The sequence below is a fragment of the Ictalurus furcatus genome, chromosome 21, assembly GCF_023375685.1.
Source record: "Ictalurus furcatus strain D&B chromosome 21, Billie_1.0, whole genome shotgun sequence".
Classification (NCBI taxonomy): domain Eukaryota; kingdom Metazoa; phylum Chordata; class Actinopteri; order Siluriformes; family Ictaluridae; genus Ictalurus; species Ictalurus furcatus.
Window position 1 is genome coordinate 2,838,076 of NC_071275.1, and position 10,939 is coordinate 2,849,014.

Consider the following 10,939-nt stretch of genomic DNA (forward strand, 5'->3'; position numbering starts at 1 on the left):
ATCTTGGGTAAGTATGAAACGCTGAAATCTATTATGGTTACAAACTCTGCGTCTTGGAGAAGAAGTGATTAAAAGCTGAATGCGCTGACTAGACTCATACACTCCATATTGCTGTATTAACTCTGACACTGAACCTCATTGTCTCTAGGCGCATACCTTTGGGTTGAATGCATATAAACAGTTTATTCTGACTGTGCAATCAGAATGAATTGATTCAGAAGGCATAATAAGCACCGCCAGTGTTAGCACACCTCACATCAGATTACACCATGGTCAATAAACTGAATGGTGTCTGAAGATGAAACATGATCGGCTCGTCCTTTTGTCCCCCGGCAAAATATGTTTGGACCTTACAGTTTCTGTGACACAGTGAAACCCAAGTTTGGTTCCTGCTGTCCATCATGCCCCAGGTACAAGCGGAAAAATCACAATTTCACCCTTTCCAATTTACCAAGGATTCCGGAACTCTGTTCTGGACTGTTCCAAGACACTTGAACCCAAGTGTACCTCATTCTGATATGCAAATGATCATGACGAGTCCAATGAATATGCAAATTAGCTGATGAAACATGATTGGCTCTTCTTTTCCCCTGTGAAACATGAGTAGGTCTTACTATTTCTGTGACACTTGACCAGAAGTTTGGTTTCTGCTGTCCATCATGGCACAGGTATGCCAAAGAAGGTGCCGGAACACCATCCTGTATGGTCCCAACTCACTTTAACCCTTGTGTAACATGTTTTGATAAGCAAATAACCAGGCCGTGACGTCATGTGGTGATTTCTAGCGACTTTTTAAGCACGCTAGCTACCTTCCCCTGAAAAGAGTTTTTTATTTTATTTTTTAAATATTTAATTTTTTAGTGTGTGACTTAAATATCCTGAACTAAACGATGCCTTACCCAAATCCATTTTCCGACGATATTTCATATATGATATTTTTGGTAATGTTTCTCACTTCTGGGGTCAAATTCAAAACATTTCTTGCGGCCGTAGGTGTTAAGTCCAATCTGGCAACCCTGTTTGTGATTAGCTTAGCTGAGGCGCTGCATCCTTTCAAACCCGGAGTGGAGACGCCGAGTGCGAGTCTGTCAAACTTTTCCCACAGCAGACGTGGAGAAGAAACTAAAAACTAACTATGTTGCTTTTTAAAGCGCTTCGGTCTCTCCTTGTGCTGTTTTAATGGTGTTTTAAGACTTTTAGCACTCCATTTCGGGCTCTTCCTCCTCTGGTTTATCGATTACAGGAGCTCCACGTCGGTAAGTTTACGCTGCAGCCGTTAAAGTCTCTGAAATGAATTCTGGGCCTCATACTAAAGACTTTACCATGTTTAAATAGATTATTTGAAACTAATTAATGTTTACAGATATTTGCTTTGAAAACTCATGTGTTTTGAAAACCTATTGTGTTTAATTGTTATGCTATGGCGTTACAGCTGTGTGATTTAATCATACAGTAAATATAACCGGTATCTAGATTAGTCATATTTCTGAGCTTCGATATGTTTACATCCATTCATATGAATGTCATTTGGCTATTTTCTATAGTGCCCCGCTTTGGTTTTCAGCCCTACACACACACACACACACACACACACACACACACACACACACACACACTTTACTCCAAAGTGCAGCTCATGACTTCATACAAGTGGTTTTCATGACGTCATCCATCTGTTGTTGCCAGCAAGACTGTTTTTATTTATTTATTTATTTATTTATTTATTTATTTAATAATGGTTCTTTTCATATTATTTGTCTTTGCAACACCAAAATACGAGAATTCACTCTCTAACCAGTCTCCCTACACTCTCGGCTGTGTTTGAGATGAATCGTGACATTCACGGGATTCGACATGTGTAAATAATTTTGCCGAAAGTAAGGCCAGTCTTAAACCATGTGGCATCAAGTCTTCACCCATGGTTGTAATATCATCGTGATGTGGGCGTCTCGGTCATTCATGTTCATCCAAATGTGTGTCAGGATACCCCTGTTTTGGTGCTACAGAGATCATTCAGGGTTTTGTGGTCAAGTCACATTGCATCTCCAATTACACCCCCTTCCCCCCCATTCCCCTCTTACACACACACACACACACATGCAGCTTCCAGCAGTTGGCTTGGAGCAGATGGTCCTCACTGGAGGATCGTAGGAGAAACGTAGACAGTCCGGCCCTAGCCTGAGAAAGAAGGAGAGGTCAACGAGGACTTGTAGTCGAAAGCAGATGTCGCCGTCATCCTCTTGGACATTTTTAGTTTTAGATCGTTTACTTAGTAACGATCCTTTAAACGTTGATATGAAGGACCCGCTTGTGTATAAATCAAATTTGCACACATTTTCCGCTTATCTCCGACGTGCTCGGTCAGCCCGTGCGTATTTCCTGTCCAGATCCTCCTTTCGTTCTACACTGTTGTGTTGCTGAAATTGCGCACACGCTCTCCCCAATCAAATGTGAGATTTGATCCGCTAAGTAATATGTTACTTTATTGAAACAGCAGTTTTAGGACTATATATATAATTTTAAATATAAGGGTTTTCAGGTGTAAAATGACAGCCCGGTTAAGTTTACAGCTCTGTGGTGTCATTTTTTTAAAATTATCCATTGTTATAGCGTACATAAGTGTGTATTACAGTGTCAGAAGCCGTATCAGCGGTCTGTCTGAGAACCTGAATAACTTTGAGGTGAACGTGAGTTTGACGTTAGCATCCTAATCCCAGAGCAGAACTAATACAGCGTTTTACACGGTATGATTTATGTTTCGGTTTTGCTGTCGTCTTAAGATGGTCGTTCGGTCGTGAGTCGAGATCGGTGGCTTTAAAACCAGGGTGCAAATTGGGTTGGGGGGGTTGACCCTCTAATTAAGGCTTGATCCCCCTCCTGAAGGACATCAAAACAAGATGTCGAGGGTGTCTTGAGAATTTCACGCGCTAAGTTTTAATAGTGAAAAATAGTTCACATTGCTTGCTCTGCCTGAAAAGAAAACGTCAGTATAAGTTTGTCCAGCGCTAAAATGGGTCATACCGTTGTCAGTGCATGAGTGTGACCACTAGGCTAAGTGCTGGAAATACCGCGCCATCATGCACTGAGTTGGCCGAATGCAGTGGAGATAGCATGGGAGATACCGTAAGTGTTGGAAAGACACTTTTTTTTTTTTTTTTTCCTTTTCTCTTGGAAAAAGAAATGCCATCATCTAAAAATTGTTATATTTCAAGCATAAATTTGCCCTTGCGAACAAAGAGTGTAGAAGAATAAATGCTGGCAGTCTGAGGTATTTTTTTATTAAAATCTGAACATGATCGCTGATGTGACGTTTGCTTAAAAGCCACCAACTGGAACATGGTGTAGGATTACACCAAATTCATGAGACCGCTATAGATACAGTACCGGCAATGGCAAAACCACGACTACAGTGCTGTGAAAAAGTATTTGCTAATGTTTTCCTGATTTCGTCTGTTTTTGTGGCTATCTCGTACTAAATTGTTTCAGAAATTAAAACAAAATCGAAGATACAAGTAAAGGCAACCTAAATAAACACACAATGCAGTTTTTAAATGATAATGGTATTTATTGAAGCAAAAAAAAAAGTTATCCAATACCAACTGGGCCTGTGTGAAAGTTACTAATTCCCCAAATCTATGAAACTGCATTCATAATGGGGTTCAGCTGGACTAGACACAACCAGGTCTGATCACTGCAAACCCTGTTCAATCACATCAACACTTAAATAGAACTTTTTCAACAGCATGAAGTTGGTTAAAAGATCTTACTCAGTAACACACTATGCCAGTGCTGAAAGAAATTCCAGAAATGATGAGGAAGAAGGTGATTGTAATAAATCAGTCTGGGAAGGGTTACAAAGATATTTCAAAGGCGCTGGGACTCCAAAGAACCACAGTGAGAGCCGCTATCTCCAACTGGAAAAACTCTGCACAGTAGTGAACCTTCCCAGAAGTGTCCGACCTTCCAAAATTCCTCCAAGAGCACAGCGACGACTCATCCAAGAAGTCACAAAAGAGCCAAGGACAACATCAAACTAACTACAGGCCTCTCTTGCATCAGTAAAGGTCACTGTTCATGACTCCACTATCAGAAAGACACTGGGCAAAAACGCCATCCATGGAAGAGTGGCGAGGAGAAAACCACTGATAACCCAGAAGAACATTAAGGCTCGTTTTGCCAGAACACACCTTACTGATTCTCAAACGTTTTTGGAGAATGTTCTGTGAGTTGAATGTGGAACCGTTTGGAAGACAGGGGTCTGGTTACATTTGGCATAAACCAAATACAGAATTTCACAAAAAGAACATCATAGCTACGGTCAAGCATGGTGGAGGAAGTGTGATGGTGTGGGGATGCTTTGCTGCTTCAGGGCCTGGGCAACTTGTAATAATTGAGGGAAACATGAATTCTGCTCTCTACAAGAAAATCCTAAAGGAGAATATCTGGTCTTCAGTCAGTAAGTTGAAACTCAAGCGCAGTGTAAAAGCAGCTTGAGGCTAAATCGGGAAACCAAACCGGTTTTGAACGAATGACTTCATATTGGGTCTTCACAAAAGCTGAATTCAGTGGAAATGATACCCATGACGTTTTATGATCTTCACCTTTTGTGTCTTCCTCATTGGCCAGTATTCGAAGTGTAAATGAACTTTGCAGCTTTTCATTCAGGAGTAACTTTAAGGTACGTGATCACTTAAAGACTTCTATTTCACAAACATTTCAAGCAGCTTCTAAGAAAAATGCAATTCTTTAATTCGAGACCACCGTCAACCGGTTAGTCCGATTCAGTTCTCGCACAGGAGACGAAGACGAGCTGTAGCGCAGGTTCTTCTCTTTTAAGTGTATGGCTCAAATAAATATGGTGTTATGCAAGACCATATCCACTTTGCATATGCACGTCGCGTCACTTTTCTTGCGGTTTTGACTTTTCAGGTCTCGTCTTGGACTGCTTGGCTTGGCTGCTATATATTTGCCGCCGTCATTCAAAGTTTGTCTTTGACATATGTGACTTACTCCATGGTGCTAATGAGTTATTGCACTATTATGAGCGGGAGCGACATAACGGCAGGACCAGACACATTCGAGTGTTTCCCACAATTTCTTTGATTTTATTTGAAGACATTCCTACAAAAGGGGCACACGGTGGTTAGCACGTTCGCCTCACACCTCCAGGGTCGGGGGTTCGATTCCCACCGTGGCCCTGTGTGTGTGGAGTTTGCATGTTCTCCCCGTGCTGCGGGGGTTTCCTCCGGGTACTCCGGTTTCCTCCCCCAGTCCAAAGACATGCATGGTAGGCTGATTGGCGTGTCTAAAGTGTCCGTAGTGTATGAATGGGTGTGTGAGTGTGTATGTGATTGTGCCCTGCGATGGATTGTCACCGTGTCCAGGGTGTACCCCGCCTTGTGCCCCATGCTCCCTGGGATTGGCTCCAGGTTTCCCCGTGACCCTTGCATTAACTTTTCCTAATGTACAAAATAAATATTGAACATTTTGAAAAGGAAGAAGAGCAAATTCAGTCAAATTCTTTCATAGTTTCAATAACAAATTAACATCAAATCAGCCGTCTAGTCAGTTTATGATGATTTTAAAGATGACAAAAATATATCATTATATCTCAGAAAAGAGTATCATGAATATCACTATCGAAAATCTGCAAATCAGTACATGCTAGCTAGCGGAGTGTGGCTTCTTCGGGATCTGTTTCCACTAGCGGAGCGAAAATAAACCCATCGTTTGGCCGTATTGTGTCTGAAATGTCGCTTTAATATTCACTTCTTGTTTATATAACATTAAATTCTTGTTCCATAGTATGAAAGCAATATAACACTTGCATTCGTGCCTAAGAACAGCTGTGCCAAATGAGCTGATGTTCTTAATATCCAATTAAAAGTTCCATGTAAATCAATCCATATTAATTATTTCATTTGGGGAAACTGTCATTTACGCCAGTATATCACCCACCACTAGCAAGGTCCGGCCCAAACTGCATACTCGTGTTTTATTCGAGACAATTTTTACTGAACACATTTGTCAGTTACTTTAAATGAACGAATTACTTTAGTGAGCTCGTTAAAATTAGCATAATTGTTGCCGTCCGTAGCGCTCTCTTGCTTCATCACTCTCTTGCTGTTGAAGTAAGTGTGTAGTTATTTATACGTCCACACCCGAGAGCACACTGAAAGCTCTAACGGAGAAGTTAAAACCATATGCTGTGTTTTCTTTGAGTTATGTCTCGAGGTCTGAAGGACTGTTCTCTCCCATCCAATGCTTTGCTGCTTTCTAAAACGGAGTCTAATGGCGTCTCGGATGGACCGAGGCAAATGTAAATAGCTTGCAAGCTAAATCTACATCACACAGCTAACGCGACTTTGTTGGAAAAGCCCTTCCGTCCGCGGGTAACTGCACCCTGCGACTTGTACATTTTGTGAATTCCACATGAATTTGCAGTTTTTAAAAATCCTTTAAGGAACAAATTCATGCAGTATGTTCAATAAAATATTAGAGTAGTGCCTCCATCATTAGCCCCTCATTGTTTGAAAGCTTGTAGCATCTTTTTAATTTGTCTGATTTTCTTAAAATGTCATGCTTTTGCATCCTAAAACATCTTATTCAAATATAAAAGTCTTTTGTTTGGAGTTCTCCTTCAGGATGCCGTGCAGGGTTTATCTGTCACAGTTAAACATGGGCTACACAATGAACAGATAATGTGAACAAGAGCCCCCAGTATGGTCGATCAGTCCCACAATGCAACACCGTGTGATGCCCGTTCCCAAGCCCTACGTCAATAAACTGTGATCCGTGTCTCCCGATAGACAGACATTATCCCCCTGGCTGAACAGTGTGGTCTAATGAAGCTAGGGCTCTTCTCTCACTGCAGACCTGCTGCTTACTGCATGTTTTTTGTTTCTCGCACCACTCGGTGTAGACCCTAGACGCTCTAGGAAATCCCAGGAGATCAGCAGTTTCTGAAATGCATCTGACACCAACAACCACGATTCGGTCAAAGTCACAGAGATGATTTTTTCCCCCCCTTATTCTGGTGTTTGATGTGAACATTAACTGAATTTTGTGCATTGTGCTGCTGCCACATGATTTAAGTAATTGCATGAGTGTAGCTGGACAGGTTCCACCAGTGGGTTGGGTGTATGTGTGTATTCATGTAGTCATATATATAACTCTTTAGATGTCGTTATACAAAGAGTTCCGACCTTAACTAAGCCAAAGGTTTCTGCATAGTAAATGCTGTGTATTAGGTTATAGCATGTAACTTGTAAAACAAATTACTTGCTCCTTCTTATGTTTGTTGCTTACTTGAGTCCAGATATCGGAGTCCGAAGAGAAGTTTCTCCTTTCTTCCTGTTAGTTTTATTCCAGCTGCGTTGATTTAGAACGGTGTGTATCGGACGTTGTTATCTAAGTGGATCTGGGTGATCTGCACGCTCAAGTTTGTTATTTTAAATGTAGACGCGCGGCAAGCGTGCTCGTATAGGGAGAGACGCCATCGCGACACTCGTGCGGTGCGATGCGCTCGTTTTTCGAGACCGACAAAGCCCAGTTTTTCAGAATACCGCAAGTGCACTGCAGGTCATGTGACAAGAACCAGCAAATCGGCGTCAGCCTTTCCGTAAACGACGTTGAAAGCTCAGCCGAGGAGGAACAGCTGATCATAGCTGTACGATTTGTAAAGCGCCTATTCTTCAGGCAGAACACTTGATGAAATTAGTCGGTGAAATTCTCTATATTTTCTGCGTGCTTGAAGGATGGGGTGCACTCAAGCGGGTTTTTTGTTTTTGTTCGTTTCCCCTTCCCTCTCCTCCATAAATGAATCTAATATCAGAGCTACTGCACGGGAATTGCGGTGCCGTAAAACCCATCCTGTGCCAACTTCCTCATCGTCATGGAGAGCGCAGCTCATGGTTGCTGAGTGACGGACGGACACCACGGGACACCAGACACCACTAGCGCTTCAGAAAGAAGGTGAAAGCGGCGCGGCCGCATCTTCCACGTGGTATGAAGGTGTGGTCTGCGTCCTTCCTGGTGAAGGAGGCGTGGCCTATGACCCTGTTTAGTCCCAGTGAAGTAGGTGTGGCGTCTCACTGTGTCGGTCACGGTGAAAGTCCAAGAGTTATTGAAAGCACTGACCCCTGATAATTATGAAAGTTATCTCGATGCTATTTCACAGTATTGATATCCTAACTTCATAATACCCAGCCCTACCACATGACCAGGTGATATTTGGATGGTTAGACCATCCTCAGTACTGAAGTCTGGTGAAAATTGTGTGTGCATAGCTTCATTGGAAATATATATTTACTGGGAAAAAAAAAAATGTTGACGCGTTCAATAATTATTTCCCCCACTGTATATGTTTAAGTGCTTCTACACCACATAGCTCACCACATCCCGAGGACTATCCATGTTCTGACCCAAGGGAGTGTGTTTCCTGTCCTGTAACACCACCTGTTCAATCGGGCTATTCTGTAGTTTCTCTGGAGGTTATTGGGTGAGGACTTTATTATTATTATTAGCATTTTGCAGTCTGTATGTATGTGTTACACACTTTCTAGGTCTGCAACATTGCATGGTGATGATTACATAGCCTTTATCACAGTTTAATATCCCAGTATTGTAATAAAATGAACTCGTGTTGTAATTATAACTGCAGTGGTAGTTCTGCCGCATGTTTTTCAACTATTCACGTTCACGCTCCACTGGGAAAAAGAATTATAGGACTGTTTTCTCTCAGAAGGTGCACATGATTAAACAAATTAATAACCGTAGAAGATATCTTGGGTAGGGATGTCATGAGAACCGATACTTGGGTACCAACATTCTTAAAACGAGACGGTACTTGTTTTTCTGCAGTAGCTTAAGTACCGAGGTTGTAATCCTTCCGGAACTGAAGGGGGCAGCAAGTAAAGCGCAAGTGTTTTAGTCGGTCCACAAGTGGTGAAGGAGAACGCCTACAAGCACACGGGGGAAAACTACAGAAGATTAGCTTAGCTTAACAAGTTTAGCTCCGCCCCGACTCGTTGAGAGGAAAAGAGAGGAAAGGTAGCGTTGGTTTCCGGTGTGCAGCGGATGCTATCGTTCATTTCAAACAAAGCGAGGAGACACCTGGAATTTGGCGAAGCGCCTGAAAGACGGTCCTATGTTATGTTTGTTTGAGACAGCTGGCATTGTTGCCGTGAAACCAGCTAACGTTATGCTCCATGTAATGTTAGCGATAGCCTGTTATTTGTTAGCGCTGCTAACATATTGTGATGTGTTAAACTACCGCCTAATGTTCCAGCATGCATCGCCGTTCAGCCCGTGTCCTGTCAGCTAAATGTAGCCTAATGTCACTAATAATTATTCACATGTTCATGCTTTTAATAAATCATTCTGTCCTGCCACCACATCAGTGAATTTAAACTAATGCTTGCTTTCAGAGTATAAGCTGTGTTTGCGTGCGTGCGTGCGCGCTTAGGAGTGCACCTTAGCACTTGTTATTAGTCATTGTCAGACAGTGACTACGTTTACATGGACAGCAGTAATCTAATTATTGACCTTACTCTGAGTAAGATAATAATGTGATGAAGGTGTTTACATGAGTCGCTTTTAGAATACTCCTGTCATGTTCCCGTTGTACATGTTATAGAACATAGTTAGATTAACAGCCCGCGTCATTACGTCACCGCGCCACGCCGTCCGACGTCCCTCCAGAATTTCACGTATCAACATACAGTTCGTCTTCGTTATGGTACCGTTTACAGTTTTGGGTGTTTTTATTTAATTTTTTACGAACGCTTTAAGTGCAGTTAATTATTTGTCATGCTGTACGTGCAAACAGCTTGAAGCGGTGGGTGTGTCCCAAATCGCATAGTTACCATCTATATAGTAGCCGAGATGCATGTATTTTTCCCCACTACAGGCCTATAGTAGGAAAGTATGCGATTTGGGACGCGGCCGAACTCTCTTGTTCGCCGTAAAACTGCCGTGTGTGATCGTGTCCTGTCGCAAAATGCGGTGAAAACTCACACACGACGCTCATAATGTGATTAAGGTGTTTACATGTCACGACTACACGTCCATAATGCGACTAAAACAGGAGTACTCCACCTGTCTTAATTAGATTATTGCTTACTTCGATTATGACCTTAATTAGATTAAGGTAAGTAAAAATTGCTGTTTACATGCTAGTTTCTTAATTAGAGTACGGTCTTAATCGGATTAAGAGTGGATTATTGTTGTCCATGTAAACGCAGCTAGTGTTTGATAACTAAAATCTTTCGCGCTCTTTTTTTTTTTTTTTTTTTTTTGCCGGTATCAGCCAGAGGAGGATGTTCTCCAGGAGTTTTTAATTTTATCTTTAAAATTATTATTATTATTTTTTTTAAACCACACTGTGGTATCGACTTTGGTATCGAGTATCGTGTACTTTTGGTGGTGTCGGTATCGGCGACTACATTTTTGGTATCGTGACATCCCTAACTTGGGCTTTTGGGAGCATAGCCCCAAAGTGACCCCTAAATAGGCAGCCTAATCCTGACTGAGATGATAAGGGTAATGTTGTGGAGTGTGGGGTCATTTCCCTTGCTAAGCTCTTTCACCCTGATGTCATGGACTCTAGGGTGTGGATGCCACCAGGCAAGACCACCAAAACAGTATTACAAAAAAATATTGTTTTAAATATTCCTGTACATCCAACATGCCTAGTATATATGGGTTTGTAGTTTCTAACTGTGCATACAGCATTGGGTTTCATCGGTGCTTTGCCTCCTCTTCAGTGAATTATTTGAATGGATTCATTTCAGCTGTACTTCATGCAAGGCATAATGGCTCGTAAAGGTGTGTCAAAGACTCCTATATACCTATGAGCACATCAATGCATCTGTTGAGCTTTAATTTCCCCAGGACTGCTGCAGCTCGGTCACACGTTCATGCTTCAGCACGTCCACTC

General features: G+C 42.0%; 1 protein-coding gene across 2 annotated transcripts in view; it reads left to right on the forward strand.

The window, feature by feature from the left end:
• The first annotated feature begins 674 nt into the window (after positions 1–674).
• LOC128624900 (transmembrane protein 198-like) overlaps positions 675–10,939 on the forward strand; it is a 37,841-nt gene continuing 27,576 nt past the window's right edge. Inside the window, exon 1 of one of the 2 annotated variants that reach the window (XM_053652749.1) lies at positions 675–1,256. The gene's annotated coding sequence lies outside the window, so the exon portion shown is untranslated. The remainder of the gene's footprint in view (positions 1,257–10,939) is intronic. The other variant, XM_053652748.1, reaches the window with a different exon arrangement.